This window comes from Armigeres subalbatus, unplaced genomic scaffold, assembly GCF_024139115.2.
Source record: "Armigeres subalbatus isolate Guangzhou_Male unplaced genomic scaffold, GZ_Asu_2 Contig1246, whole genome shotgun sequence".
Lineage (NCBI taxonomy): Eukaryota > Metazoa > Arthropoda > Insecta > Diptera > Culicidae > Armigeres > Armigeres subalbatus.
The window spans coordinates 159,670-187,382 of NW_026942008.1; the positions used below are offsets into that span (position 1 = coordinate 159,670).

Here is a 27,713-nt window from a genome sequence, read left to right on the forward strand (position 1 = left end):
TTCTTTGTGTTGTGCATAGTAAATTCTTCGACAATTCTTTGGGAAATTATTAAAAATGAGGAAAAATCAGTCGGTGGAAAGTCGCGCCAAAGCGTTTGCCCTAGTCATCTGGCAAAAAATGCCGTTCGGCTGAAATGCAGGGTTCCCAAGCAACCAAAAGTTCGGGTAACAGTACATTTCTGCCTTAATCAGCTCCAAGAAGGATCCTGAACATAAGTCTAGTAGTCTAGTAGTTAACCGAACTATCACGTTCACATTAAGTTATTTTTAAGCTTCTAAAGTGGACATCAAAGTTCACAAAAAGTTCGGTGAGAGCCCTGTATAACATGCTATTCAGCTAGACAATGAACTTAAAGTGTACTTTACAAAATAAAATAAAAACAACATGACGATGTACTGTACAAACTATTTTCAATTTTTTTTTTCAATTATTATTCGCTGATTATAATGCTGTTCTTATTTAGGATGCGAGACCCCACGTGACTCCTCTTATAATCCGGGATGCGTACCACTGCTCCATAGACCAACATTTAAACTTTTATTCATGAGTTGATTTCATATATGACACTTGTGTCAAAGTTCACCATAAGTTCAATTAGGATAAAATGTGAACTAGAAAGTTCGTATAATGTAAAGGTGGCACTAAATGTGAACTTTATGTCACAAAAAGTTCATACCGAACTGAAACTGAATTTGAAAGTTCACAAAAAGTTTGTATGGAGCTTGATTCTGAACTTTAAATGAGTGCGTGATTTCTCTTGTTTCGGACAGCAGAACGATAGCGCGATCGGCCGAAATATTGTGTTTTGCATTGCGCAGCCGGTAATAAAAATCAGTTCAGTGCGTAATTTCTCTTGTTTCGTACAGCAGAACGATCGCGCGATCGGGCTTTAGGGCAAACAATTCTTTCGGCCAAACTACCTGCTTGGCCGAATGTCCCCTGAACTTTAAAGTTCACGTCATGCTACTTAAATTATTTTTCCGAACTTCTAACAAGAAGTTCGGATCATGTACTAACCGAACTTCTAATCAGCTTGAAAAATCAATATTATTCCGAACCCTAAAGTTCACACCACGCTACTTTGGAACTTGTTCCGAACTTCTAATATCAATTTCCACGATAGCACAAACCGAACTTGTTATTAGCACAGAAGTTCAAAAATATTTGTTTCACTTCACAAGTAAGTACAAAAAAAGTTCTGAATAATACCTTGTATGAACTTGAGCATAGACACACTGCTACAAAAACAAAATAAAGTAAAACGTCAAACTGTTCAAAGGCGCCAATCAGTTCAGAATCAAGCTTAGCTTAGCTTTGACTGACTACTCATATCTATGGTTGCTACTCCGTGGCTGACCAGAATCAGTGAAATTGCACAAAGAATCAACTGAATGATTGACTGGGATTGTTCAAGCTTTCTCAGTGTGCAAGTTTCAGTGACTCTAATATTCAAATGATCAATAACGGCGCCGGCCACGTCCTTGTAGTCAGTTAGGAAGAGGGAAGGAATATTAGTAGGTGTTTTTTTGCTATTTGAAGACCGTGTTTACCTCTGCGTCTCCACAAAAACCACAGGAAGGATTATCAGTTGCAGTGCAGTTGCGGATTGCGGTCTAGTTGTTTCCTATTGAAAATTGGCCCGATCGGTCATTGCGTTCCAAAGTTATTGAAAAAACATTGTTTTTCTGCCAAGGGTTCCCCCTTGGGATTTTTTTTTTCAAAAACGAAAATTTTTTTTTTTTCAAAGATTGCAGCAATGCATTCAAATGACCGCAAATGGAAAAAGTAAAATCTATCCCCCTAAAGTGCTATTTCGACCTCTTTTATGTATTTTCTTAATTTTTTAATGCGCGAGAAAGGCACCACCAACGCTAGGTAGATTGATCTGGTTTTTTTTCTTCCTAAGAAATGGAGGGGGAATCTGCTCAACAGACATCCTGGGTTGTCCAGGAAGTGCGGGGTTAGGGGCCACCTCCAACAGCAAACAAGGGAGGCAGGACTGCATCCCCGACCCGCTAAACCGTTTCCATTGCCGCCAAGCCCATCGTCCCTTCGGTACAACCAGAAAGTAATGCTTCAAAGGGGGGCCCCTGAGGTTATGTCAACGCACTTCCGACCCGCCTCCGTGTCGTATACCAGTACTCGATTCTGGAAGTAGCTTCCGAGAATCTTGCACAGCATTTGGTAACCGACAAGATAGCATCTGCGGTTGACTTACCCTTTCGGAAGCCAAACTGGTTACTCGATAGACCATCCGCACCCTCCGTGCGTATCAACAACCTGTTGAGGATGATCTTCTCGAGTACCTTCCCCGCCGCATCAAGCAGGCATATTGGTCTATATGCTGACGGATCCCACGGTGGTTTTCCCGCCTTTGGCAATAGGATCAAGCTCTGCCTTTTCCATGCTTCAGGGAAGACTCTCTCGTCCAGGCATCTCTGCATGACAGATCTGAACATCTCGGGAGCCTCAGCAATGGCCGCTTTGATGGCTAGGTTCGGAATACCATCCGGTCCTAGCGCTTTACCTACACTAAGGGACTGTGCAGTCCCCGCAAGTTTCGCCACAGTTACTCTTCCCTCGTCGGCCACCCTGGCCCCTGGCAGCTCCACAAAGGTAGGCCAGGGACTTGGGTCGTGACGTGGGAAGAGCCCCGCGATGATCCTCTCCAGCATCTCTGGAGACCGCTCTGCAGGGGCCATCGCCCCACGTGTCTTGGCCATTACGACCCTATAGCCGTCACCCCATGGATTCGCATTGGCACTTTGACACAGGCCCTCGAAGCAGACTTTTTTGCTTGATCTAATCTCAGTCTTCAGAGCGGCTCTAGCAGCCACGAACGCCACCCGTCGTACAACACGCTCCTCTTCTGTGCGTGTTCGCTGCATCCGCCTCCTTGCCCGTAGGCAGGCGCGGTGCAGGTTCGCAATTGCTTGAGTCCACCAGTAAGCCGGTGGCCTCCCATTCCTAGGGTGGACTTTCCACGGCATGGTGGCATCGCATGTACGCGAGAGTACTGTTACCAGCTGCTCGCCGCTCAGACCGAGAGTATTGTGCTCGCGGCGGAGCGCTTCCTTAAACACCTCGTCGTCAAAGTATGATATCGTATAGTCGATTCTGTAGCGAACCGCCAGGTGGTTGCTGTGAGTGTAGCCATCATCTACCCTCCAGTTCGTATTACTCGTTTGGCCAGGGCTCCAGCTGTAGGTACTTTTGGTACCGACATTAGCCAAGTCCACATCCAACATGGCGAGTGATTCCAGCAGGATCTGTCCCCATTGATTCGTGGATCGGCTTCCCCATTCCACGGCCCAAGCGTTGAAGTCCCCCGCTATGACCACCGGCCTACACCCCATCCAGTTAGCCGTCAAACAATCTAGCATTCGACCGACCATCGAGGAGGCGCATAGCAGCTGCAGAAGAAGACCCCGTTGATTTTGGCAATGACGAAGCTCTCGTATGTCGAAGACACCAACTCTTGGACAGGGTATTTCCCCGTTGTCCATATCGCCGCCATTTTAGACTTATCGGTGACCCAATTACCGTTCCTGGCGGGTACCAAGGATCTGCTATGATGGCGATATCCGTCCCCCATTCAGCAACTGTCTGACACAGCAGTTGCTGGGCTGCGTCACAGTGGTTCAGGTTTAGCTGCGTTACCTGCACTGTGATTTTGCAGCACGCTTAAACGCCGGGCACTTCGAACCCCCCATGGGGTGCTTGCTGTTCGCAGCTTTGCTGGAACAGATCAAACAGTTGGGAGGGTTCGTGCAGCATTGTGCCTTATGTCCCTCCAATCCGCAGCGTCGACAGAGCTTGCTTCTGTCAGGGCCTTTGCAAACTTCGGGTTGCTCATATATGCCCACAGGGCATACCGACCACCCCAACTTGACGCTCCCTAACTTGACTACCTTGGAGGCGTCCGCTGCAGATAGCCGAACCAATGCTACCTGTGTCCCTGCCGGACCTTTCCGTAGCCGAACGGCTGCGGTGGGCGCCTCCACTTCACACTGTCGCCGTAGTGAGTTCCCTCACCTTGACCGTCTTGCCTAGGACTTCCTCCGCCAACTTCTTGTAGGCGGCGCCCTTTTGCGAGACGCCCCGCTTTAGCTCGAGGATCATCTTGCCCATCCGGGTACGTCTTATTCGACGTACGTCGGCGCCGAGTTCACCGAGCTTGACGTCACTCCTCATCGCCTTCAAGACGTCCGAGTACTTAGCCTCGTCCGTCTTGATGACTAGGGCATCGCCCCTGGAGTGATTGGCGCCTACCCTAAATAGACTTCTTGCTACCCTCATTCGCCTGGGCCTTTTTTTCGGCCCTTGACGTCTTCGGTTTCCTCTTGTTCTTGACCAGGGTCCAGGAGGCGTCATCCCCCTCTATTTCCCTGGTCTGGGGCGGCTGAGAGCTCATAGCCTGCCGTAACCCCTTACCACCGTCTTTCCTGGGTGGACGGACGTTTCCAGGTCCTTCCTCCCCCGGTTTTGGAGGTACCTGGCCGGGGTTCAGCTTCCCAGCCCCACTACCCTTGTTCGGGGTAGTAATCCTCAGCGTTTTGGAGCGGCCCCCAGGGAGCTCATCCCCTGGAGACTGTCTCCCCCGTTTTTGTGTCTGCTCCGTTGGAGTTTTGAGCCTCAGTCTGGGTAGACCTCGACTCCACGGATTTCGCGGGTTTACACTTGGCCGTCCCGACCGCCCTCTCCAGCTTGGCGTCCAACATCGACTTTCGAAGTTTCAGCAAGCTCCTCTTGAGGTCCTTACTGATATTATGCTTCGATGTCGCAAAGTCGATGATGGCGTCCAGCTGTTCCGTCGCAACCTCGAAGGCCGAAAGCCCATCGCGTTTGCGGTTCATCGCCTCCACAAGCCATGGGCCGTCTATAACCTCTACCGGCGTAGCCTGGGAGATGGTTAAGTGACCCACGCTGGCGCTGCACACCGAGCTGCCGACTATTGCTACTGGCCTCCTAGGCGGAGACCTGAACAACCCACCTCTTGCGAAGGGGTTGTCGCCTACACTACTATCACTAGGTGGTGGGGATTCTCATCGATTTGTTTTCGGCGAAAAATGACAAAACAAAACTTTGCCAGACTGTCCAGACGTTTCGGTCGATTTACTGGCCTTCGACCATCTTCTACTGTCTGTTAGAAAATAAGTGACTGGAAGATTTGTCCGCAGAAGATGGTCGAAGGCCAGTAAATCGACCGAAACGTCCGGACAGTCTGGCAAAGTTTTGTTTTGTCATTTTTCGCCGAAAACAAATCGATGAGAATCCCCACCAGCAATTTCGCGGCGATTGATCCATTATAAACATCACTACTACCACTAATTGAAGAATTGACTTGTTTTTCCATTTTGGTCCCACGAGTTGCTCGGGAAAAGAGGTCCACCACGCCAGAGCCTAGCATGACGCGGTATGGGACAATTACTGTGGAGGGTGCCCAGGTACCCCACAGGCTCCGTTAAAGGCTTAGCTCATTATTTCACCCCCCTGGCCATGCATCCCCTCGGCACGGGTCGCTTAACGCCTTGATATTAGGGGTTAGGGACGATGGTCCCGTTGGTCGCACCCACTCACTCTAGCTGATGTCAGAAGGACAACAGTGCCCAGGCTGAACTACCAGCTAAGTACGCAATTCTTAGCTGGCGGTCAATTGTCATCGGATGACCCGTGGAAGTGTGAGATTGAAACTTGTGAGGACCAGAGCTGTGTAGGTCGCTCCTTCCCAGATGTCAACTCACCATTTCGCAGCCCGTGTGTATGTGTGTGTGTGTGTGTGTCTGTGCGCACCAACCCAAAAAAATGTCACTCAATTTTCAGGTACTTATCCTTAATCGATCTACTCGCAACAAGTTGCATTCGACGCAGAATACTCTACCATTGTTTCCTATTGAAAATTGACTAGATCGGACTGTAGGCTCGGAAGTTATGGCCAAAATACCATTTTTTTTGAAAAATTCGGTAGAAAAATGTCACTTATTTTTCAGGCACTTATCCTTAACCGATTATAATGCATGAGAAAGGCACCATCACCGCTAGGTGGATTAATCTGGGTTTTCACGGAATAATCGCGTAAAAAAGTTGCAGTCGACGCAGAATCGTGTCCCATTGTTTCCTATTGAAAATTGGCATGATTGGACTATGGGATCGGAAGTTATGGCCAAAATACTTTTTTCACGGAATAATCGAGTAAAAAAGTGTCATTCATTTTTCGGGCACTTAACCTCAACCGATTTGCTTGTAACAAGTTGCATTCGACGTAGAATCTTGTCCCATTATTTCCTATTAAAAATTTCCCAGATCGGACTCACTATGGGCTCGGAAGTTATGGCCAAAATAGAGTTTTGATTCGCGCGAGAAAGGCACCATCACTGCTAGGTGGCTTAATCTGGAGCTTTCAGAAATTTCAACGGAAAATTGTATGGGGAAATCATTGGTTTTACTTATGTATTACCAGTCTAAGGCCGGAGTGGCCTGTGCAGTGCATAGAAGTCTTCTCCATTCAGCACGGTCCATGGCTGCACGTCGCCAATCACGCAGTCTGCGGAGGGTCCGAGAATCGTTCTCCACCTGATGGATTATCTTGCTCGCTGTGCACCTCACCTTCTTGTGCCCGTCGGGTCGTTGTTGAGAACCATTTTCACCGGATTATTGTCCTACAATCTGGCTACGTGTCCGGCCCACCGCAGTCTTTCAATTTTCGTGGTGTGAACGATGTATGGTTCTCCCAACAGCTGATGCAACTCGTAGTTCATTCGCCTCATCCACGTACCGTCCGCCAGCTGCTCCCCACCATAGATGGCACGCAGCACTTTCCTTTCGAAATTTCCCAGTGCGCGTTGGTTATCCACGAGCATCGTCCAGGTCTCGTGTCCGTAAAGAAGATGGTCTAATAAGCTTTTGGTACGGCGGCAAACTATATTCGATCGGAGCGTTTTTCGGAATCCAAAGTACGTACGATTTCCTGCCATGATGCGTCTCCGAATTTTTCTGCTGGTATCGTCATTGCAGGTTACCAGTGAGCCCCAGTACACGAATTCGTCAACCACCTCGATTTCGGCACCACCAATACAAACTCGTGATGGGTGGCTTGCGTTATCCTCTCTTGAGCATCTTCCTATCATGTTGTTGAAGTCTAGGTGGATTGTATGCTGCGCTGCTGGTCGGGTGGATTGCCCGTTCCCCTCGTGGGACTGAGCCACGGATGGACAACATCGGTGGTTGCCGTCTCAATGGAGGCAGGTCTGGGACTGGCTGTCTCTTGACGGTGGATCGTCGATCTCTGCGCATTTGGGCTTCGTGGCCGTGCGGTTAGCGACGTCAATTGTCTAGACGCATAGGTTATGGAGCGTGGGTTCGATTCCCGCCCTGGTAAGGAGAAAACTTTCGTGGTGTTATGTGTCCTGTTCGTTGTCTATGTGTTAAGTGTTCAGTCTGTACGGTGTTCCCGTCTTTGTTTTTTTACTATTTCAAAGGGACTCGAGAATGCCCATGAAGCGTTGACATTATTGAAAGTTAGCTTGGAAGTCGTATCTGAAAGACACCAACTCCATGCTCAAATTCGGAATAGGCTCGGCTGCATCTGTCTAGCGTTGTTCTAAATGTCGTTATTCTTCCATTGTTACAATATAATTAGCCCTACATGGCATCATATTTTCTGTCATCAGAGTCATTCGATGTATAAAAATGGGACGATGATGCTTTATACGTATCTGGATAATAGACATTGTGTGCAATGAGGCCCTCAAGTAAAACTCCCTATCCTACCCAGAAGAAAGTACAGCTCCGTTTGGTTCTACCCACGCAAAGTGAAATCTCGAGACGAAAATAGCGAACTTCATGCTTTGAAGGAGTCACGTCACGAAGCACACCACTACGACCGTTGTATTTCCATTCACAACTTTCCGTCAAAGCTGCGTTACATTGTTGAAAGCGTATCCATCCGTGGGTGGAGTGGCTACCGGTATTAATATCAGCGTTCTCATGAAAAAAGGCAGCCAACAACCAACCGTACTGAATTTTTGGCATTTCCCTTCTAGTAGGTAGCAAGGAAGGCATTCGGGTGTATCTAGCATCATTAATAAAAAAAAAACGCCTACACCTAGAAACACACTTGAAGCAGTGGTTGAAAATATTTCATTCATACAGTTCACAGGCTCTTGACTCTACTGGCTGGCGTCTGGTTCGTCCTACTACTAGACGGCCAGAATAATGCGATGAATGCTAGAGGAGTGAGAGTTCCTCTGGCGTTTTACTGCAGTTAACGCCAACGCAGAACGGGTAATCATTTGATCGCGTGGGTGATGTGGCCTACAGGACAGAGTACATGTCATGGTGATAACACGATGGTGCTTTCGAGAGTATGGCAAGGATAGAAGGATAAAAACATCAATCATAGCTCCAATCTAGATTAGGCGCAGGTGTGTTGAACTATTAGACTGCTAATTACATTACGACACTGTTCCAATGGAATAGTATTAGTAATAACGTCTATGTAGATCTTTTATTTAGTAGTCCAATAAATAATATTTTACCTATGTAGTTTAACATGGTGCTTCAATGAACTTTTGAGGTTATTATGTATATTCAGGTGGCATCTGAGATTAAAATTTCATTTTTTTATGAACATGCCTTACACTTTTCGAAAACATAAGTTACCTCAATCGTTTCCCTATTTAAATGTCACTAGCCATATTTTTATTTATTTATTTACATGTTTTCCCCATTTACTGTCTGGACTACACTTGCTTTCCACCCATTGAAGCAGATGAGTTACTGTTTCCGACCTTACTCCGGATTTGGTCGCCTTAATCCTCGCTGCTTGAAGGACAAAGGATATCACATTTGGAAAGCTCTCGGATGTAGAAAGATTGCATCGTTCTCGTTCGCTCACATGACCCACCCACGATAGGGATCTTTTGATTTTTGATTTTGTGCGTTGTCACTTTCCTTTTGCTGTCACGTTTTGGTAGGCATAAGGCAAGCTCTGAAGAATATTATCAGTTTTACCTTTTAATGCGGAAGAAAGGTGGACGTGGTTCTGAGATGACGAGGGTAGGCTTCTATAGTGGCATCGCCAGTCGAAAGTCTTGTGGATGTAGATTGATGGAATGGAGCAGTGGCGAAGCTTTTGCGTCAGACGGAAAGCATAAACGATTATTTATTGCGGTACATTCTGTCGCCTCGTTTGTCGCCTTTGTCGCCGTCTGCGTTCAGTGGATTGGTATAGCAGGCGACGCGTGCTTTTCGTGCGCATGCGACATTTTTTTTCATTCTCACTACAATTCGATTGTGAGAATTGAGGAAACATGCTGATTATCGTTGTAATGGTAATCCAACTAAGATCCTTAACTAAAACTCGAATGCTTTCTTCTAAAAAACGATTGCATTTGCAACCATGCGGCTCTAACTGAAAATGCAAGATTTTAGTACTTTAAAATTTTCTTATCTCATCATAGTAAATTCATTCGGTCTAAATTGAAACGAAAAGTATTGGCTGCATTAAACTCGCCGATGAGAAAACAGAAATCACATTTTGACGTACTCGCGTTGTATCATTTCTCTTCAAAAACGATTTTTTTAATAGAAGTTTCGACTTTATGTTAATTTTATATATCAGCCTGGTGGATTTAGGAAATGCCTGTCTATCGTCTGTAGTTATTGATCACTTGGTTAATCGATTCATTTCAACGAACGTACTGCAAATAAACTAGAAATGACTTTTCAACTACCATGCGTCTCCATATCTCATCCAACTGTTATTATTGTCATCATTTGTTGTTGGAGGACTTGACGAAGCTTTTTCCCCACTGTGCGAAACCAGAGTCAAACACTTCCAACATATCATAGTAGTGGTAAAGACTTTTCCATTTCCCACGAGAAAGAAAATCAACACGCACACATTCTTCCATCCGTTGAACTTCAGTGCTCTCCGTGTGTAACCAGTCTTCGTCCTTGCATCATCGTGCCTGCTTCGAGCGCAGAGCCCCCTAGACCGTACAATAGCTTTGCCAGTGGTGAACGTTGACCGTGATATGATCCCTTTCGCTGCCGTGCCGCCTCGAATGGATACAATTTTCTCCGCAAAGTTTGCTCCCATCTCTTGAGGGATTCCCTAATTCCCCGCAAGGAGAGCTTCCTCCACGACCGACCGATCGAATCGAGAAGAGCAAACGCGACAGATACCCCCCCGAAAGTGTGCACCCTCAGCAGCAGTGGATTCTGCATAATCTCGTCAGTCGCATTTCGGAGAGGAAACTGTACGGTGGTTCAACGGTGAACTGAAGTAGAAACGAATCGAGACTCCAGTCCTTGTATCCCTACCCCTGGTGTGAAGAAAATTGCTACGCGTTCTTATTCTCTGCCATCGAGTTGCACAAAAGATAAGAATCAATTTCGATCGTGTGGCACCTGTTTCGAGCTATCGTGTCGTGAATTGAAAAATCGCGTCAGTGCTGAACGGAAAACCGTGAATTCCACGAAAGCGTAAGTAAATTTCGCGACGGAACCCCACCCCACGTGCTGGTGCGTGTCTTTTCGAACATTTTCCTTTCTGGTAGCCAGTTGGAAAAAGGCAGTTGGCCGTTCCTCACCAGCAGGAAAGTAGGTGTCGCTCACTTTCGTCCGAGTGAGGAAAATTGATTTTTCCAGCAGAAGCATATGAGTTTGGGTATGGTTGGCTGAACCAGACTTGTAGCGTTCTAATTTTGTTCGCGTTGCAATTTAATTAAATTATTATTGCTGTTTTAATATGTTTATTCAATTTTCAATATTTGAATTGATGGATACAATATTAATTATTCAAATTAAATTATTTAACTGTTATACTCCCATGAATGTGATTGGAGTTGGAGTTTTTGCAAAGGAATTAAATTTAAAATAAACATAATCATGAGTAAAACTATATCAGGTGTGAAAATTGGATGTGTTTGCCCTAAAACAATAATGGTTCTGGGAACACTGGGACACTGTCATTAATGCTGTCATCATGGCGCATGGTAGAGTCAGTGAGAAGTCGAACATTTGGTCAGAGTTTGAGTTATTTGCTAATAACTCTTTCCAGAGGCTGAATTTCAAAATGATGGACTAGATTTAGAACATACACAAAAAGGATTTTGTTACAACAGTAAACGTTCTAACGGATCGCGATTGCTTAAATAATTTTGACTGGCACAACACTGCCGCAATCATTTTTGGAAAATGGCGTATACGTCGCTTTTTCAGATCACGACAGAACAGTTCTGCATTTTGTTTGTGTATGTATCATTGGAAATGATAGTTTCTATTTTCGGGCAAATGAAATTTGCGGAGAACTATCAGAAACGTCATTTTTGGGGTAACGACCTTTTACGGAGAAACGTCATTTTCGGGAAAATGTGATTTTTGGGGAAATGTTATTTTCAGTGGAATATCGTTTTCAGATAAATGTACCCGTAACGCTAGGTACCTTTACGTGGTGTGTTACGGGGTAAGATATTGCCAGCTTCAGGCAAATCCTGACCCAATGAATACCTTTGAGGGTGTCGCTAAGTCGCTGGCCGGTCGTTAAGTAAGTACCACATCAACACTTCCTTCCTTTCCCTATTTATGGTGAAGATGGGCTTGGACAGGAGTAATAATTCTCATGCTTTTGTTATTTTTGTTTAAGTCTGGAATTGTGGGCCACTCCCCTTCTTGATTTCTGATAGCTTTCCAGATAAGGATCTCAAAAGTTAAACATGAGTATCACCAGTGTCCAATCTACGAATTACACCGTAACAATGCTAATGCTAATGCTAAAATATCGTTTGTTGTTTGTTGTTTTTGGGACTTGGTTGAGAAATTGTATAATCTTAACAAATTACGTAACGCTCAGAGGGGGAGAGGGGGCGAGCAAAGTGCGACGGTCCACTATACACTATTTTGAGATGTTTTATACAGAAAGTGCGACATAGGGGGATGGGGGTTGAAAATGTCCAATTATTGCGTTACGTTATTAATGGATCTTCCCTTAAAGAACCTCGGATGAATTAAGGAATTGGAGTTTCAAATTGTGCCTAATATACTTATACATAACCGCACACACTACTGCTCTCTCACATCTTCCCCACCTTCTCTATATTCCTTTGCTTAGGATAGAGAATATGTGTCTCAATTTCGGAGGAAATCGGTCCGCAATTTTAAAAGTTATACTGCATTGTTAGTTTCCTAAACAATATACCCACCACTCCCGTCAACAACCATCCTCCCACCTCTTCTATAATCGTCTCTGCAGGATAGAGAATACATGTTTCAAAAGTTTAACGTCATATTTGAATTGCCCCTTAATCGTTTTGGGACCCCATTCAACTGTATAAAAGATGGGCTCGATTGTTTACTTCCCCGCTGTCCGCATCGCGCTTGAAATTTATATGGAAATTAATATGGGAAAACGTACTTTTTCGCGTGGATCACGTGGATCATAACGTTAGCATATGTTCTGAAGGCCGTCGAAACACTTTTCTGAAGAAGGTACGTTGCTGGAACGTCTACAAAAAATGTTATAACCCTTCGGAGATTAATTGCTCGAGATCAATGTTTCTACCTGCACCACCGGGTAACCTATGTTTGTTTGTGGGCAAAACCCTTCTTCCTTTTTGTCCCTACCCAGCAAACCAGCAATCGTATAAGAATGTACAAATTAAATTATATATATTCACAGATCAGATCGTAATCATATATAGATCCAGCAGAAGTTGTGAAAAATTGTAGAAAGGTTACATATAATGCAAATGTACAATCTAATTACAATCTATGTCATAAGTTGTAAATATGTAAATTTAAACTCAAAACGGAATCATATATCGCAAATATTTGAAAAATTTCATATATGTGCATCTGAAGTTACAATGTCGTTAAGATTTGATTGTAAAGTCCTCTGTTATAATGATTTCAAATATACATTCAACAACTCTGATGATCCTTGAATGTTCAATAAAATATTCTTTTCAAGAATATTAAAAAGAACACATTTGTCATCATCATTAAATACAATTAGAAGACAAATTTCAAAAGCGGTAGTTGTTTTATACAAATACATTCCTCAACATTAAACAATCGGTAATCACCCAGTCAATGTCTGTGAAATAGAACTACATGAAAATGATCATTCAGTTATTTTTGTACTATTGGTCAGAATTCTAAGGGAACCTTTTCGCACCCATTCTCCATGAACTGTGTTTTTCCGTACATCTGTACTAGCTATTTATAACTAAACCTTCAAAGGTTGATTACTAATAGAATACTTACTGTTATTTGTCATTAGACATAGTAAACAGCCTGGTGTTGTTTTTTAAGTACTCACTAAATGGATAGAAACAGATTTGCAAAAATTCCATTATTTAGTACTTATTGGAAACATGAAATTCAATTCTAAAAATTAGCAACCAGAAAGAGAGTATGTACTATTAGTCGTTTTATTCCATATTTTGTTTTTCTTAACAATCAATTCACAACATCACTGGGATCTATAGAACAATTTAGAAATACAATAAACACGATTTTAGGGAAAACAAACTTTGAGGGCAATTTTGTTATATTGACAACGTTGTATTTCTCCTCTTAGAGATGATAATATCATGATGATATTATACACGTTATATTATTAAATTATATATGTGTTCAATTAAATCGCATATACTGGTTATTGCAATCATTGTCGACAATGTTGTATAAGATGTAATGGAATGTCTTTTCCAGATTGTATTCGCAGATGCAATATTATCATTAGGTATAAATGACAGGCCTGGTAGCGGGTCACTTTTTAGTGACTTGGTCACTTTTTTCGGGCTTTATGTATCCATCGGAAGATGTTTTGTTTATGGCGGAAATGAAATTACGGATCTTGGAAAAATTATCACTCTGAAACATCGCCAGCCATTTAATTTAATTCGCTGCTCCTATTGGCATTTCACCAGTAGCTAATTGAACGTGTTTTATGTCACAGTTTATAAATTGTTATACAGTCATGGAAGCAGGAGACCTGTCGATTTGAAGTTTTTTTAAACTCAAGCTTTATGCATTAGGGGAAGGTGGGAAGACTTGATTCCTTGGGAAACTTGATTGTCCCTTGTTTTACCAAGAACTAAACTGCCCATGATCGCATATTTGTAACACTCGCATTTTTGTTCATTTTGTAAAAAGCCTGTGAATCGTTCAGAATGCTAAATTTGATGGATCTAACCCCACAACAGTAAAATAGGATTTATTATTTTGCTTATCTTTGGTAAGCTGGAAATTATTGATTTTGTGGGGAGGATTAACAAAATCAACCGAAATGCTTATGTTACAAATATGCGATCATGGGCAGTAACGTTGTATTGTTATAGAGCGATTCCAAGCAACAGCATCAAAATTTAAGAAAATTTTTAATTCATGATTTTCTATTGAGTTGAAACTTTGCACAGTTTTTCAATTTCATCTAAATCGTCATTATTCGATATCAAATCTTCATATTGAGTCACGACTAACTTTTCAAAAGGGTGTATGTGAAAATGGTTCAAAAATATTTAAAAAGCTGCACAGCAAAAACGGAATGTTCGATTGTTATGATTTTTTTCAGCAAAGTTAGACAACTAAATGGTGATTCTTAAGAAAATGTGCACAGTAAAAAAAAAAATTTTTGCCTTTAAAATATCATTTTGTCACAAAACTCAAATATCTCAAAACCCTATCTTTTCTCGAACGTAATTTTTTAGGGAAAACGGTCTATTATATTAGCTATCTACCATAAAAATTTGGTGATGGTAAACTAATAAACAAAAAGTTATGAGATTTCAAACATTTCACAATTTTCACATATAGTAAACAAAAAAATTTCCGTGTATTTTTTTTTCAAGAATCGCAGATTTGATGCTGATTTTATTGTTAAGGGCCTTGCGTGAGTTAAACAAGTTGTTTGTATGATATTCCATATTTATGTATTCATCGATATTATGTATATTATATGTATAAATATTATATGTATAAATAAATAAAAATGAATTAATATTATCCTAAGTATTAAATTAAATGTGGCAGTTTCAATAATGTTGTTATAGAAACTCTAAGAGTTTTGGGTTTGAATTTTGGTATGGGTTATGATATCATGAAAACAGTTTATTAATACTTATTTTTATTTATTTTTATTCAAATTTTTAAAATATCGAACACTTTTGAATTATTATCAGCACAGTTTGAGTATAGTTTTGCTTTAATTTTATTTTCCGACAATGGAATGAAACAGTGAAATTTTTGGGTTCCTTGGATCGTTTTCGCGTTATTAAATTGCTCGCTGAGCTCTGAAGCCTTTATTTCGTACTCTTCAGTAGTAGTAAAACAAAATGATAATTTGGTTAAATCTTTTTCTTTTCTACGATTTGCCCAATCAAAAAGTTCTTTCGCAGTTTTAATTGGATGCTCACGTTCTTTGGCTAAACTTGCTCTTGTGGCCATGCGCTTTATTGTTCCTCCAATAGCATCACAAGGACCTTTGCCATGTGATGTAGCAAAAATGCCATTCTGCATCAATTCCGTACATTGATTTAAATTGACATAGGCTCGAAAAATTCTTACGATTTTTGTACTGCGACGCTGCTCCATCAGACATGAAATATATCTTTTGACTTCTTTATGCTTATCAACGCGTAAAAGTTAATCATTTTTCAATGAACAAGTTTACGGATACTGAATCGTGTCTTAAATCTTCGGAAATTATAATAAAACTTAAGTGTTCAATTTGCGTACTTCCATTAAAATAAATAACGAATGGATGAATTGTAGCTTGTTGTACGTTCCAGTGATGGGACTGCACTTCATCTTGCAATACAAAGCTGTAATTTTCAGAAAAATCACAAATGACTAAAAATTCACCATTTTGTAATGTATTTTTCGTATTTTTTAAAAAGCTGGATTGTTCTGTTTTAATGAAATCGTGAGGGATTAAACTTTCTAATTTCAAGCAAAAATATGACACAAACTCATCTACAGGTTTTACAATAGTTTCTATGTCACACCTATCCGTGGTCACCCATTGCTCAAATGATAACTGATCAATATATTTTTCTTCAAACTCAGCGAATAAAGTATTTTCCAATGATGAAGAATCTGGACAATCCGAACAAGATCGTAGATAGCAATTTGATGTTGTATTTTCACACAAAAGACTACCAGTTAACATTTTAATATCCTTTGTTACATTGATTCTTTTCAAACTATGTAAAATAAGATTAATATTCTCATGGGTTGTGCACACACACACACATTATGTGTTCCTGAATTGGAAAGAAGCTTACATTGCCTTGGCCGAAGGCTTGCAAATGAGGAAAAACCTATTTTACTATTATCGTGAATTTCCTTGAAGCGTGTGTACGCTTCTTTCAAGCTTGACGCTTTCCATCTTTTTTTACTAATACATAATCTTTTTGACCAGGCATAGCTCGACTTACTTCATCATCTTCAAAATATTGAACTACTATTTCTTTTGTCTCATCTATTAATGCAGTACTAGACCTAGTATTTTTGGTTGAAAGACAGTTATTCTTCAATTGTTTTGCCTCTTTTACTGTATTTCTATTGGTTTTGAACTCATCAATGGCATCCTGAATAGACCACGAACTTGGCAGCATCGACAAAATCAATAATTTTTCTTTCCTTGTCGTGGCTGCATTCGAGAACCTTTCCTTCATATTTATAATTACCTCATCGTAGTCTGTATTTTCCACATCATCAGGTCCTAATTTGAAGAGGTTTCTTCGTACAGCTTCGTTTATTTCACGGTATTTTTTCTCCGGGTAATAAACGTAGTCCATCTTACTCCATTTAATCGGAGTCACTTTTATCCCAGCTATGCCCTCGTTAAAGCGTTCGATGTTGACCTTTTGGATACACTCATCTTCCGATTGATTTGTTGAAACAGATTTCGCTGATGGTACGGTGGCAAGGCTCTCAGCACTTAATACTTCTGGTAATTCCTCAGTTGTTGTCGATACATCTGGCAATTCCTCAGTTGCTGTCGTTTTCGAACTTCCTGCGCTCTGCTCAACCGATGATATACAGATTGCTCTTTTGTCAACGTTTAGACGGCAGGACGTGCAAATGCGTAAATTTGTATTCAATGTGGACATTGGAGCATAACCAGTCGCTTTCAGTTTATCTATGGTGCTTTCGGTGAGATTTCGTAACTCTTTTGAACACTTTTTTCCATCAAACGGCCTACAACAGTTGAGAAAGCGGCTACTCATGTTGTTCGTAATATTTCAATAAACAAAATCACTTTTAAGTTTTTACTGACTAGTTTGGTGTCATTTGCTTGACTGAAGAAAAAAATTACTATAAGATCTTTAACAACCTTAGTAGTAGTAATTTTTTTGCTTTTTCGTGAGCATTATCATGGTATGTACCTATCATGCATTTGTTGTTGTTGAATACCCGTTTCCTCCCGATCATAAAGTCTATTCTCTAAGAGGTATATTTTTTGCAGGTAAACTATAGACGTACACGTGTATATAAATCTTTGATTTTGCAGCTTTTGTCTTAAAAATAACATTTCTGATATGTTTCTATCAACGTTATTATCAACAGGTTTCAACACTATTAAAAGAATTTTTCGCCAGTCATGTGCAATGAAAATTATGACACTATCAATACTTTTGATCACAACACTGGATCGTGTCTAAGTTTCTTATAGATGCTATGAATAATTAAATCAAAATATCATGAAAACAACTTGTTTAAATCACGTCCCTTAACAATAAAATCTGCATCAAACTGCAATTCTCGAAATAACTTACACAGAAAATTTTTTTTTTTACTAAATGTGAAAATTGTGAAATGTTTGAAATGTCATAACTTTTTGTTTATTAGTTTACCATCACCAATTTTTATGGTAGATAGCTAATATAATGGACCGTTTTCCTAAAAAATTACGTTCGAAAAAGATAGGGTTTTGAGATATTTGAGTTTTTGTGACAAAAATGATATTTTTAAAGGCAAAAAATTTTTTTTTACTGTGCACATTTTCTTAAGAATCACCATTTAGTTGTCTAACTTTGCTGAAAAAATCATAACAATCGAACATTCCGTTTTTGCTGTGCAGCTTTTTAAATATTTTTGAACCATTTTCACATACACCCTTTTGAAAAGTTAGTCGTGACTCAATATGAAGATTTGATATCGAAAAATGACGATTTAGATGAAATTGAAAAACTGTGCAGAGTTTCAAATATTTTCGAAATGGTCGCTCAGGATCGACTGACATGCCCCCGTGGAATGCCTCTATAGCGTATTTTTATAATAGATCCTCTATGATCGTTATGTGGCGAGTTATGTTTTTAATTGACAACCTTATTTACTCTACTATTTACTGTGTTTTGTTCCTCCAGAAAATAATTTTAGTGGCCACGCAAAATTAGAAGAACTTCGTCCAATAATGACCAAATGCTATCATTTTTTCACAGCACAAATCCATAAATATGCTAAATGATCTTCACTGATAAAAATGCCATCATTCCACCACAATTTCAGGATATTTGAATTTTGAGTTGTTGCCTCAATTTGAGGAGACTTTATCCCTCATTAGGCATCCATTGAAAAATTTGTCTAAAAAATTCAAGAAAATATAATTTGTTCTCAAGCGACTTTTTCTTGTAGATTTTGACAGATGTAATGAAAGGTTTGTTCTAAACAAATATTTATTGAGTAGATTTTGAAGATTGCATGCGCTGTCGAATTCCATAGCAAAAATCGTTTATGAATACGCACATCAAGTCGGAAAATCTGTGTATTTTGAAGTAAAAATATTTAAAAATTCAGAGAGCATGGTCCTCATTACAAGCAGGAGGTCGAGCGTTAAATCCCAGGCTTGTACGTGAATCTTCATAATTTTTATATCGTTTTCTACAAAAACGATCCTACTGTTCCTGTCGCACTAAAAATTCCAAAAACATCCGTGGCACCTATGACAAATCGTTAGAGTTCTCTGCCTCGTTCTTAAGTAGGCAGCTAATCCAATGATCGTAATTTTCACTTATTATCACGAGAAGAGAATGCTCATTCACACAGATATTCGCCGAGAAATAATTTTCAGGAAAGAAAAACAGAGTGATAACCATATTTCGATCACTTTCAATGGCGTAAACATTTGATTTGCTTGCAGACTACTCATAGTTTTGAGTTTTGAGAAATATTTTAGTTGCAAATACAATAACACGTATGTTTTTTTTATGATAATATAATGTGTAATGTAAATTATGATGTATGTTTGAACTGTTTTTTACTATTCTAGATTTAAAGTTGTAACAGTCTAATTATGCAACTTTATAACTGAACATATGCGATCTCTGATAAAAACCAGCATGATTGTATATTGATTAAATTGAAATCGGAATACGTCGTATATCTTGTTATGCCAAAACACTGATTTGTACGTATATGGCCTCCACTTTTGTTCACATAGAAGGAATCTATGCATTTTATACAATCAAATTGCATCGTATAAGAGTGCATTAAACAGAACTGAAAGTTAGTTATGTGAACAAATTTGTTGGCTGGGATATTTTTATGCTGAGAAATAATTCCGCATAACTCCAATAAGGACCCCAGACCTCCAAGATCAATAATTTTGAAATAACCTACCTGGATACCTGGTTGGCTACAGCGTCGATACACCTATGCCTGGCGTATTGTACAGCTCCATAATCGTCGATCTTGGGCGACGTTCCTCCAGTTTCCCCGAACGCTCAGGGTCCCCAGGTCCGATTCCACCGCGTGCAGCCAGCGTGTTCGTGGCCTTCCACGAAGTCGCCGGCCCCTATCTTGTTCCCTGTTAAATATTGTTTTTGATATTCTTTTTTCCGACATTTGCACTAAGTGACCAGCCCACTGGAGTCTGCCGTATTTTATACGATTCGCAATATTTTCTTCTCATGATTCATGCATCTGCGCCACACACCATTTTACAGTGGCGTCTGGTCCGCCTGTTCAACCTGTTCATTGCACAGGTAGGCAAACTAATGAAGATTATGTTTTAATCTTGTGTTCAAAAACATAGTTGCACTGGTTGGCAGAAAACAAAGCTGTTGCAACAGCTACGTTCAATTTTGTTTCTGGACCAGTTCACACATTTGAAGCATAGGTAAATAGGTAGCTTTCCTTTTGGTATTCAGGCGTTTGGTTTGTATCATTCAATGCACAAAAAGACACTCCTGCATCAAAGCACGTGGTTTTTTGTCTCTTCCCGCCTACATGTAGAACACGAAGCGATGCAACACACCTTGCAACGAAACGGCGTCGCAGTTCGTTCAAGTTTACGACGTGAACGAAAAAGAAAATATGAGAGAGAATTTTGAGGAAAATTTTCTCTCTGTTCGACTGTTTGAGAACGAAGCGATGCAACACACTGAGAGCATAATATAGACGCCTTCTCAAATTTCATTGGAATCCGTTCAAATTTGAACGAGCGAATGACATATTCTGTCGCTTCAACTAAGCGCGGAATACAAAACTACACATGATACGCATACGGATGCCAGCAGTAGCAACAGTACATATTTGACTCAGTTCGTGGAAAGCAGCTTGATTCAGCATAGTTATTTGAACGTAGTTCATTGTCTTCAGCATATTACGTGGCCGAGTTGTCACTACCACTGCTCTGCTATTTCAATATTGTTTGTTCAAGTTTATACATTTCGAGGATGTCTCTGCATGTGGATGTCTCATATGTGGCTCAAATATAGCTGTAATGATGTGCATAACCTCCCCAAGTAGCACACGCAACATCTTCCAAAAAGCACCTTGTTTCTATTCAGTTTCATAAAAGGCATTGGAAAAACATCAAAGCACGAAAAAGTTGCATCAAGATGTCAAAAACGTTCGAATTGTGATCAATGTTTCATTGAAATTGCAATGCAGTACGTGTTTGACATTTGAAAAAAAAAAAACAACGAATACTGCACATTATGTTGCAAACACGAAACAAAATCATTAAGTTTTACCATGAAACTTCAATGCGTCTTTCAAAATTTAATTGTTTGTTTAAATTAAGTTGCAGAACAGTTGAATGTGTCTTCATGTTTAATTTAGCATCGTTCAACGTTTTGACAACTTACATTTTTTCCTGTGATGGTGCAATCAAGTAACAGGAAACTCGAGTACAAAACTTCATAATCGTATGGTTTTTATGGTGAGTCAACATGCAGTCCCTTCGAAGTGTTGAATGGTGCTGTGGTAGAGTGAAGGACTATCAATCACAAGATCCATGAATCGAATCCAGTTTTATATTCTTATTTTATTTTTTTCCGCTGTAGTATTTTGCAACATTATTGCAATTTTACTGTAATCGAAGGATGTTTCCGTAGGCTCCACCTCTTGCGCTTTTTAGATTGCAAGAGAGTTATATTTGATGACACATACGCAAAGATTGTTTCTTTCCGAATAGTTGCAACACAGTGGAATTTTCAGTAGTGAAACAAGTTGTGCTGCTTGGGTCACTTTTTCAATGAAAACTTATTCGTTATCAAATGGTTGCATGCTTTTCCCTTGCTAACGGCCAACAACAAAAAGTGAGCTTTATAAAGATATTTTCCCGATGGTCACTGGTAGCGCCAGTCATAGTTATTTGGTAGGGCACCACTTGGTCCAAGAACGTTGCCTTTGGAAACAAAGCGTGCTAGCGACGAGTGGCGCCCCATCTCTTAAATCATTAGTGTACAAAACTAACGAAAAAACCTCATACGAGCGAGCCTGCACGGGTGTTTTAGGACCGCGCACGTGCTGAAGGGTTAATAAGAATGTTATTTGATTATTGAACAGGTTCCCAATTATTCCATGCGACGCCCGCCCCTGATTTTCAAGTTTCCCTCCAAGTATTGTACGCAGCACTTATTACTTGAAAACCCCAAAAGCTCTCCGGTCCGCCTTTTTAACGTCCATGCTTCATGTCCATAAAGAGCCACTGGTAGAATCAGAAATTTGTATAGAGCAAATTTCGTTTCCTTCTGCATGTTGCGGGATCTAAACTAGTTACGTAATCCGTAAAAGGAACTGTTCGCAGCAGCAATACGTCTTATCACTTCACGGGAAACGTCATTGTCACATGTCACAAGCGTTCCAAGGTAAACAAATTTTTCAACAACTTCTAACACATCCCATCAAGTACTACCTCAGCACTAACACCACTAGGCCTCTATCTCTACCTGCCACCATTTACTTTGTCTTGGTAGAGTTAATGGTTAAGCCTATCCTCGCCGTCTCCCTCTTCAATGGGAGGGGTCTGGGGTGTGGGTAGGCAATACCTATGATAACTTTTTTTTTCTTTCCAACGCAATTTATGCAAACTTTGTGTTATTTGTTAGTCTAAAAAATGCGTTGCAAATATTACAGCGAACACGTAATAAAGCTTTCTTGAAAAGTCGTGAAAAATGGATTTCAACAAGTGCATGGGCACCACCTTAACTAAATACGTTTCACAATTATTTTTTTCAATCCCATAATAAAAAGGTTGCAAATCCTTATGTGCTTGACATTAAAAATCCAACATAAGTCCTTTTAAGCAGGTTTGAATTACATTTCAATAATTTCCATATCATTTGAAGGCAACCGCTGCAAGCTCGCCGCGCTTGTGTCCAGTAGGTAGAGGCATATCGACCTGCCTACACTGACTGGGGCGTTTTGACCAGTGAAACATATTTTCGAAAAACGTTACATTTTTGTCCAACATTAATTTATTCTCTGATCAGTTCTTGAGTTATGCAAAAAGTTTTGTTTCATTTGTATGGGAGCCCCCCTTCAAGAGCGTGGAGGGTTGAAAAACCTCCACATGCCAAATTTGGCTTCATTTGCTTAATTAGTGCTCGAGTTATGCAGAAATTTGTGTTCCATTTGTATGGGAGCCCCCCTTATAAAGCGGGCAGGGTTCTCGAACCATCTTAAGAACCTTCCCCGGCCCCAAAAATCCCAGCATACAAATTTTCATGCCGATCGGTTCAGTAGTTTCCGAGTCTATAAGGTTCAGACATACAGAAATTCAAATATTTAAAGGTAAGAACTGATTTTTGCCCTTAGTTAGTTATAGTTGTCTAGAAGTTAAGGGAGGGCGTTTTGGCCAGGAAGTTATACCGACTTCCATACACTCATGTTCATAAGTTTGAGTTTCACCCTCTATAAAATATGTGTTTACACATATTTCCGTAGCCTTTGTCCGATATGTGATCTTCAGGTTTCATTTGATATATAATGAGTAGATCTTGCACTTGGGATAACAAAGCATTTTTAAGATATATGCCAAAGTTAAGTTTGTTTACAATGGGTCGATCGCCGCGAAGGCTTGAAGATAATCTTTTTGTCTAAATTTAATCTAAATTTCTGGAAAATGAGTAGGGTATCCAATCATGGTTTGAACTAGTGAAAAGCGTATCATGGTTTGAACCATTTTGAAATCAGTAGAAATTACCATCTCATTGGCAGGAAATGAACCTAAAACAGTATGAATGGCATATTTAGGTATACTGGAAGTGATAGAGTTTATTCAAACATTCGTAAATATTGTTTAAGTAATAAAATAAAGCGATTTAAAAACGTCCTGAATTTGCGCTAAAACCGCCCCACCAGTGGCGTATTATCAAAAAGCTCGTAAGGGACGCATTTTATGACACAGGAGTTCTAACTTGTCCCTTTAATAAAATAGATCAACTTTGTTTTGCCGGTTCATCTGAAACCCGCCATTTGGCCATGATTGGATACCTTAGACAACATTTTAAGGCAAGTGTGGAAATAGAACCCTTAGTGCATACTCTTGTGATACCATTTTTGAAAATACGGCGAAAAAATCTTGATTTGTTTATAATTAGGGGAGACGATTCTAACCACTGGATGAAACAAAAAACGATTCTAAACCCTAAATGGAAATTTGTAAAAAAATTTTTTGGCCTGATTTCGTAGTCTATTTTATAGAGCGGACATTTTTAACATTTCCCGATGCTTTATTGTGTGTGGCTGTAAAAAGTGAAAGATACAGAGCAATTAACCTTCCGGGACTCGCTTCATCCTGGACCGCTCACGCAGTCCCGCATGTGTTGTGAACGAGAAGCGTGCTTTTTTCGAACCTGTTGTACTTTTTACAACGGCGCGAGTTTTTCGACGTTTTCAAAAATGAATCTACGGCAAAAGGTCGAAAGAAAAAAGGTTGAAAGGGCAAAAGATTAGAAGGACAAAAAATCGAAAGAAAAGGGTCGACGGTCGAAAGGTTCAACGTTTTGTCCTTTCGACCTTTTGTTCCGTTCGACGTGTTGTCCTTTCGATCTTTTGTCCTTTTCGACCGTTTGTCCCTTCAAACTTTTGTCTTTCGACCTATTGCTCTTGCGACCCTTTGTTCCTAACCCCTTTACAAAGTTGGTCCGACACCGAGCCCCTCTTAGATAGCCCGAAACCGACCTATTTTTTGCACGCAATTGCGGCTAATTTCTATTGTTATTGCCGTTTGGAGTCAAGTTATTTTCTAGTCTAGTGAGCTTTATTTTTGACATTTTTTGGCATACAAAATAAATATTTGTAGAAGAATTTCAACCACTTCCGAGCTGCTGTCTCTATCGAAGTATGTGCCTATATATCCTCCATCTTTGGCAGAGAATTTATAACAAAATTATTGCAAGTTTTGTTATTTGTAACACACTTTGATATAATTGTAATAAAATTTTGTTATGACTAACTGGTCGGGAAATAAAGGGAATTTAGGGTGCTTAAGTAATTACGATGCTGATGTTCACATAGTTGACATTCTTGGCGATGTAACGAGACAAACATTTTTTTGGGAGACAATAATGAGAGGAAGAAAGGGGTTAACGACAGACATTGAAATGGACAACAAGAGGAAGACATTCGATATGTACGACTGAAAAGGGGGTGGGCAGACTATGATCGCAATCTTACATCAGCAACTTTCACAAATTGGTGGACGAGGGACATGTATTCGAGATCAAGGCCTGCCAGCACTTCTCTAATAGGCTTTGGTTGATTTCCTCGGACCCGGAGTTATCAAACAGTTCTGCTGTTGAGATTTTGGTGAAATTTCATTGAAAACATTGACTCCGCGTAATAAATTCTTATTATATTCCACAAAATACTTGTAGGCGCTCAATGAAAGAAGGGATTTCCGAGTTTTTAATCGTTTAATCGACCGATAAAAACTTCCTAAAAGTATACGGAGTTATAGCTACAATAGTTGTACATACTTGTTTTACTTACATTTAGTTCTTTCAGGTTTTATTTCCAGGAAATTCTTACGTTAAAGTATCGGTTACGAGTTCTACTTTCATGAATCGATTACTGCCTGGTTCTATAATTAAGCATAAGCTGTTATTTTGTCTAAAACATGGTTCGCTAATTTACCGGTCCAAAGCGTTGTTTGGTCACAGGAGGGGATTAAGAATTAGATAGAAACAATCGTTTGAAGTTAACCTATTTTCGAGAGAATTCATTAGATACGAAATATAGGTTCAATTTCTTCTTAAGTTACCTATGCTTATAGTTCACTGAAACTACTGAACTTAATAAACTTCATGAGCATCAAATTAGCACAATTTAGGGTATTATATCGTAATTTAAGTAATAATGAGCTTCTTAGTAATTATGCAATTCCGTTTTACATTTCATTGCACATCTGACAGCCTTCTTCACCTCGCATGTCCGTTGGCGTTGACATTGACGTCTATTGATGTATAGGCGTGTTGCAAGGCACATCCTATTGTGCTAGTAAGTGAGGCGCGCCGACCAAGGGGTCGTCACAGTCCCCCCCGGGTACGCCACTGCTGTGGCTTACCTGTTCTTCGCGCCTAACGTCGAGCACCGCCAGTTTAACCGCAGGACGTTCATAAACTCCTCCGGTCGCAGTTTGTACTGCTGCTGATCTTACTTTGCCATCCTTGCCTGTATTGACGGAAATGACCCTACCTTTAGGCCAACAATTACGCGGGTTACTTGGGTCCACAATCACTACAATATCCCCCACCTCAATCGCTTTGACTTCGCTGAACCATTTTGTGCGTCTTGTGATATCCGGCAAGTAGTCACGAACCCAACGTTGCCAAAAGATGTTAGCTTCCACTTGCGAGGTTCGCCATGATCGTTTCAAGGTGGTTGAACTGTCGTCGAATAATGTTGCCGGTTTCAGTCCACTGGATGAACCCAGAATAAAGTGGTTCGGAGTAAGTACCGGTGCATCTGGATCGTCTGCTGGAACGTGCGTTAAGGGACGTGAGTTTAAGGTGCCCTCGATCTCCACTAGTAAGTTTCTGAGAACCTCGTCGTTGAGAAGACGCTGTGGTTGGATCTGCTGCAAGTTGCGTTTCACGCTCTGAATGAGCCTTTCCCATGACCCCCCCATGTGGGGGGAGGCAGGAGGAAGAAAGCACCATTCGGTATTGGGACTGGTTATTTCTCGAACAATTTTTTCCTGATCTAATTCGGCAAGTGCTGCTTCAAGCTCCTTATTTGCGGCCACAAGATTCGTGCCACGGTCACTGAATATTTGATTCGGAACCCCTCTTCGCACCATAAAATTACGCATCACCATAATACAAGAGTCCGCACTTAACGTATGTGCGACATCTATGTATACCGCCCTTGTTGTCAAACATGTCACCAATACGCCCCACCTTTTTTCCGATCTGCGCCCTATCGCCACCATGATCGGGCCAAAGTAATCGACCCCCACGAAAGAGAATGGTCTGTTGAATGCCGCCAGTCTAGCCGTCGGAAGATCACTCATCGGAGGAGGCTGTGGAACTGCCATCTGATTCTTGCACTTTTGGCAGTTAGCTCTCACATTTCTGAACAAAACTCGTAACTTCGGTATTCTGAATGCCTGCCGTAGCTCGTTGATCACAGTCTCGTGGTTACGATGATGGTAGCGCTCGTGATAGCTTTTAACAATCAGCTTCGTGATACAATGATCCTTCGGAAGAATTACGGGATTCTGTGCATCCATTGTAACATAATCACACCTGCTGATTCTTCCACGCATCCGCAACACTTGCTCTCCATCCAAGAATGGGTTCATGACATAGATTGTACTCTGTTTGGGGATTGTCTTCATGGTAGTCTTTCTACTGGAAAGAATGCTCACTTCCTCTGGGTATGCTTCCTTCTGCGCTTCTCTGAAGAGGTAGGCCGATGCTTGTTGTAGCTCCGTGCTGGAGAGGACGCCGGTTTGACGCACTATGCCCATCATTTTGCTTCGACAGTTCCTTATGAATCTGAACACAAATCCTACCGTATCAACCAATCGTTTCCAGCTGGAGAAGTCCTCGATGTTAATTACAGGTATTGTAGTTGCACCTATGTGGAATAAATGTGGACGCATTTCAACCTTTGACGAAAGAGCTGAGAATGGTTCGACAGGCCATTTGTCGCGCTCCTGCCAAAGAAATTTTGGTCCATTGAACCAGCGACTATCACTTCCCAGGTCCGGTAACCGCTGCCACTTGGTTGCATCGTCTGCAACGTTGTCTTTTGTACCTATCCATCTCCAGCTTGCGATTTCACTAGTCTCCAATATATCACTGACACGGAAGGCGACGAACTGTGAGTATCGGCGATGATCGGATCGTATCCAGCATAGTACGTCGCGAGAGTCTGTCCAAAAGCATCTTTCGTCAACCTTGAACGATAAACTATCAATTACCGTGTTCGCTAGCCTTGCTCCTATAACGGCAGCTTGTAG

The 27,713-nt window shown here is 40.9% G+C and overlaps 1 protein-coding gene across 12 annotated transcripts in view; it reads left to right on the forward strand.

Moving 5' to 3' along the window:
* LOC134202499 (endophilin-A-like) overlaps positions 1-27,713 on the forward strand; it is a 183,303-nt gene that overhangs the window by 55,554 nt on the left and 100,036 nt on the right. For 2 of the 12 annotated variants that reach the window (XM_062677492.1, XM_062677493.1), the window contains exon 1: positions 10,242-10,489. The exons of the other annotated variants lie outside the window; for them this stretch is intronic. The gene's annotated coding sequence lies outside the window, so the exon portion shown is untranslated. Of the gene's footprint in view, positions 1-10,241; positions 10,490-27,713 lie in introns of those variants that run through there. 12 annotated transcript variants of the gene reach the window in all.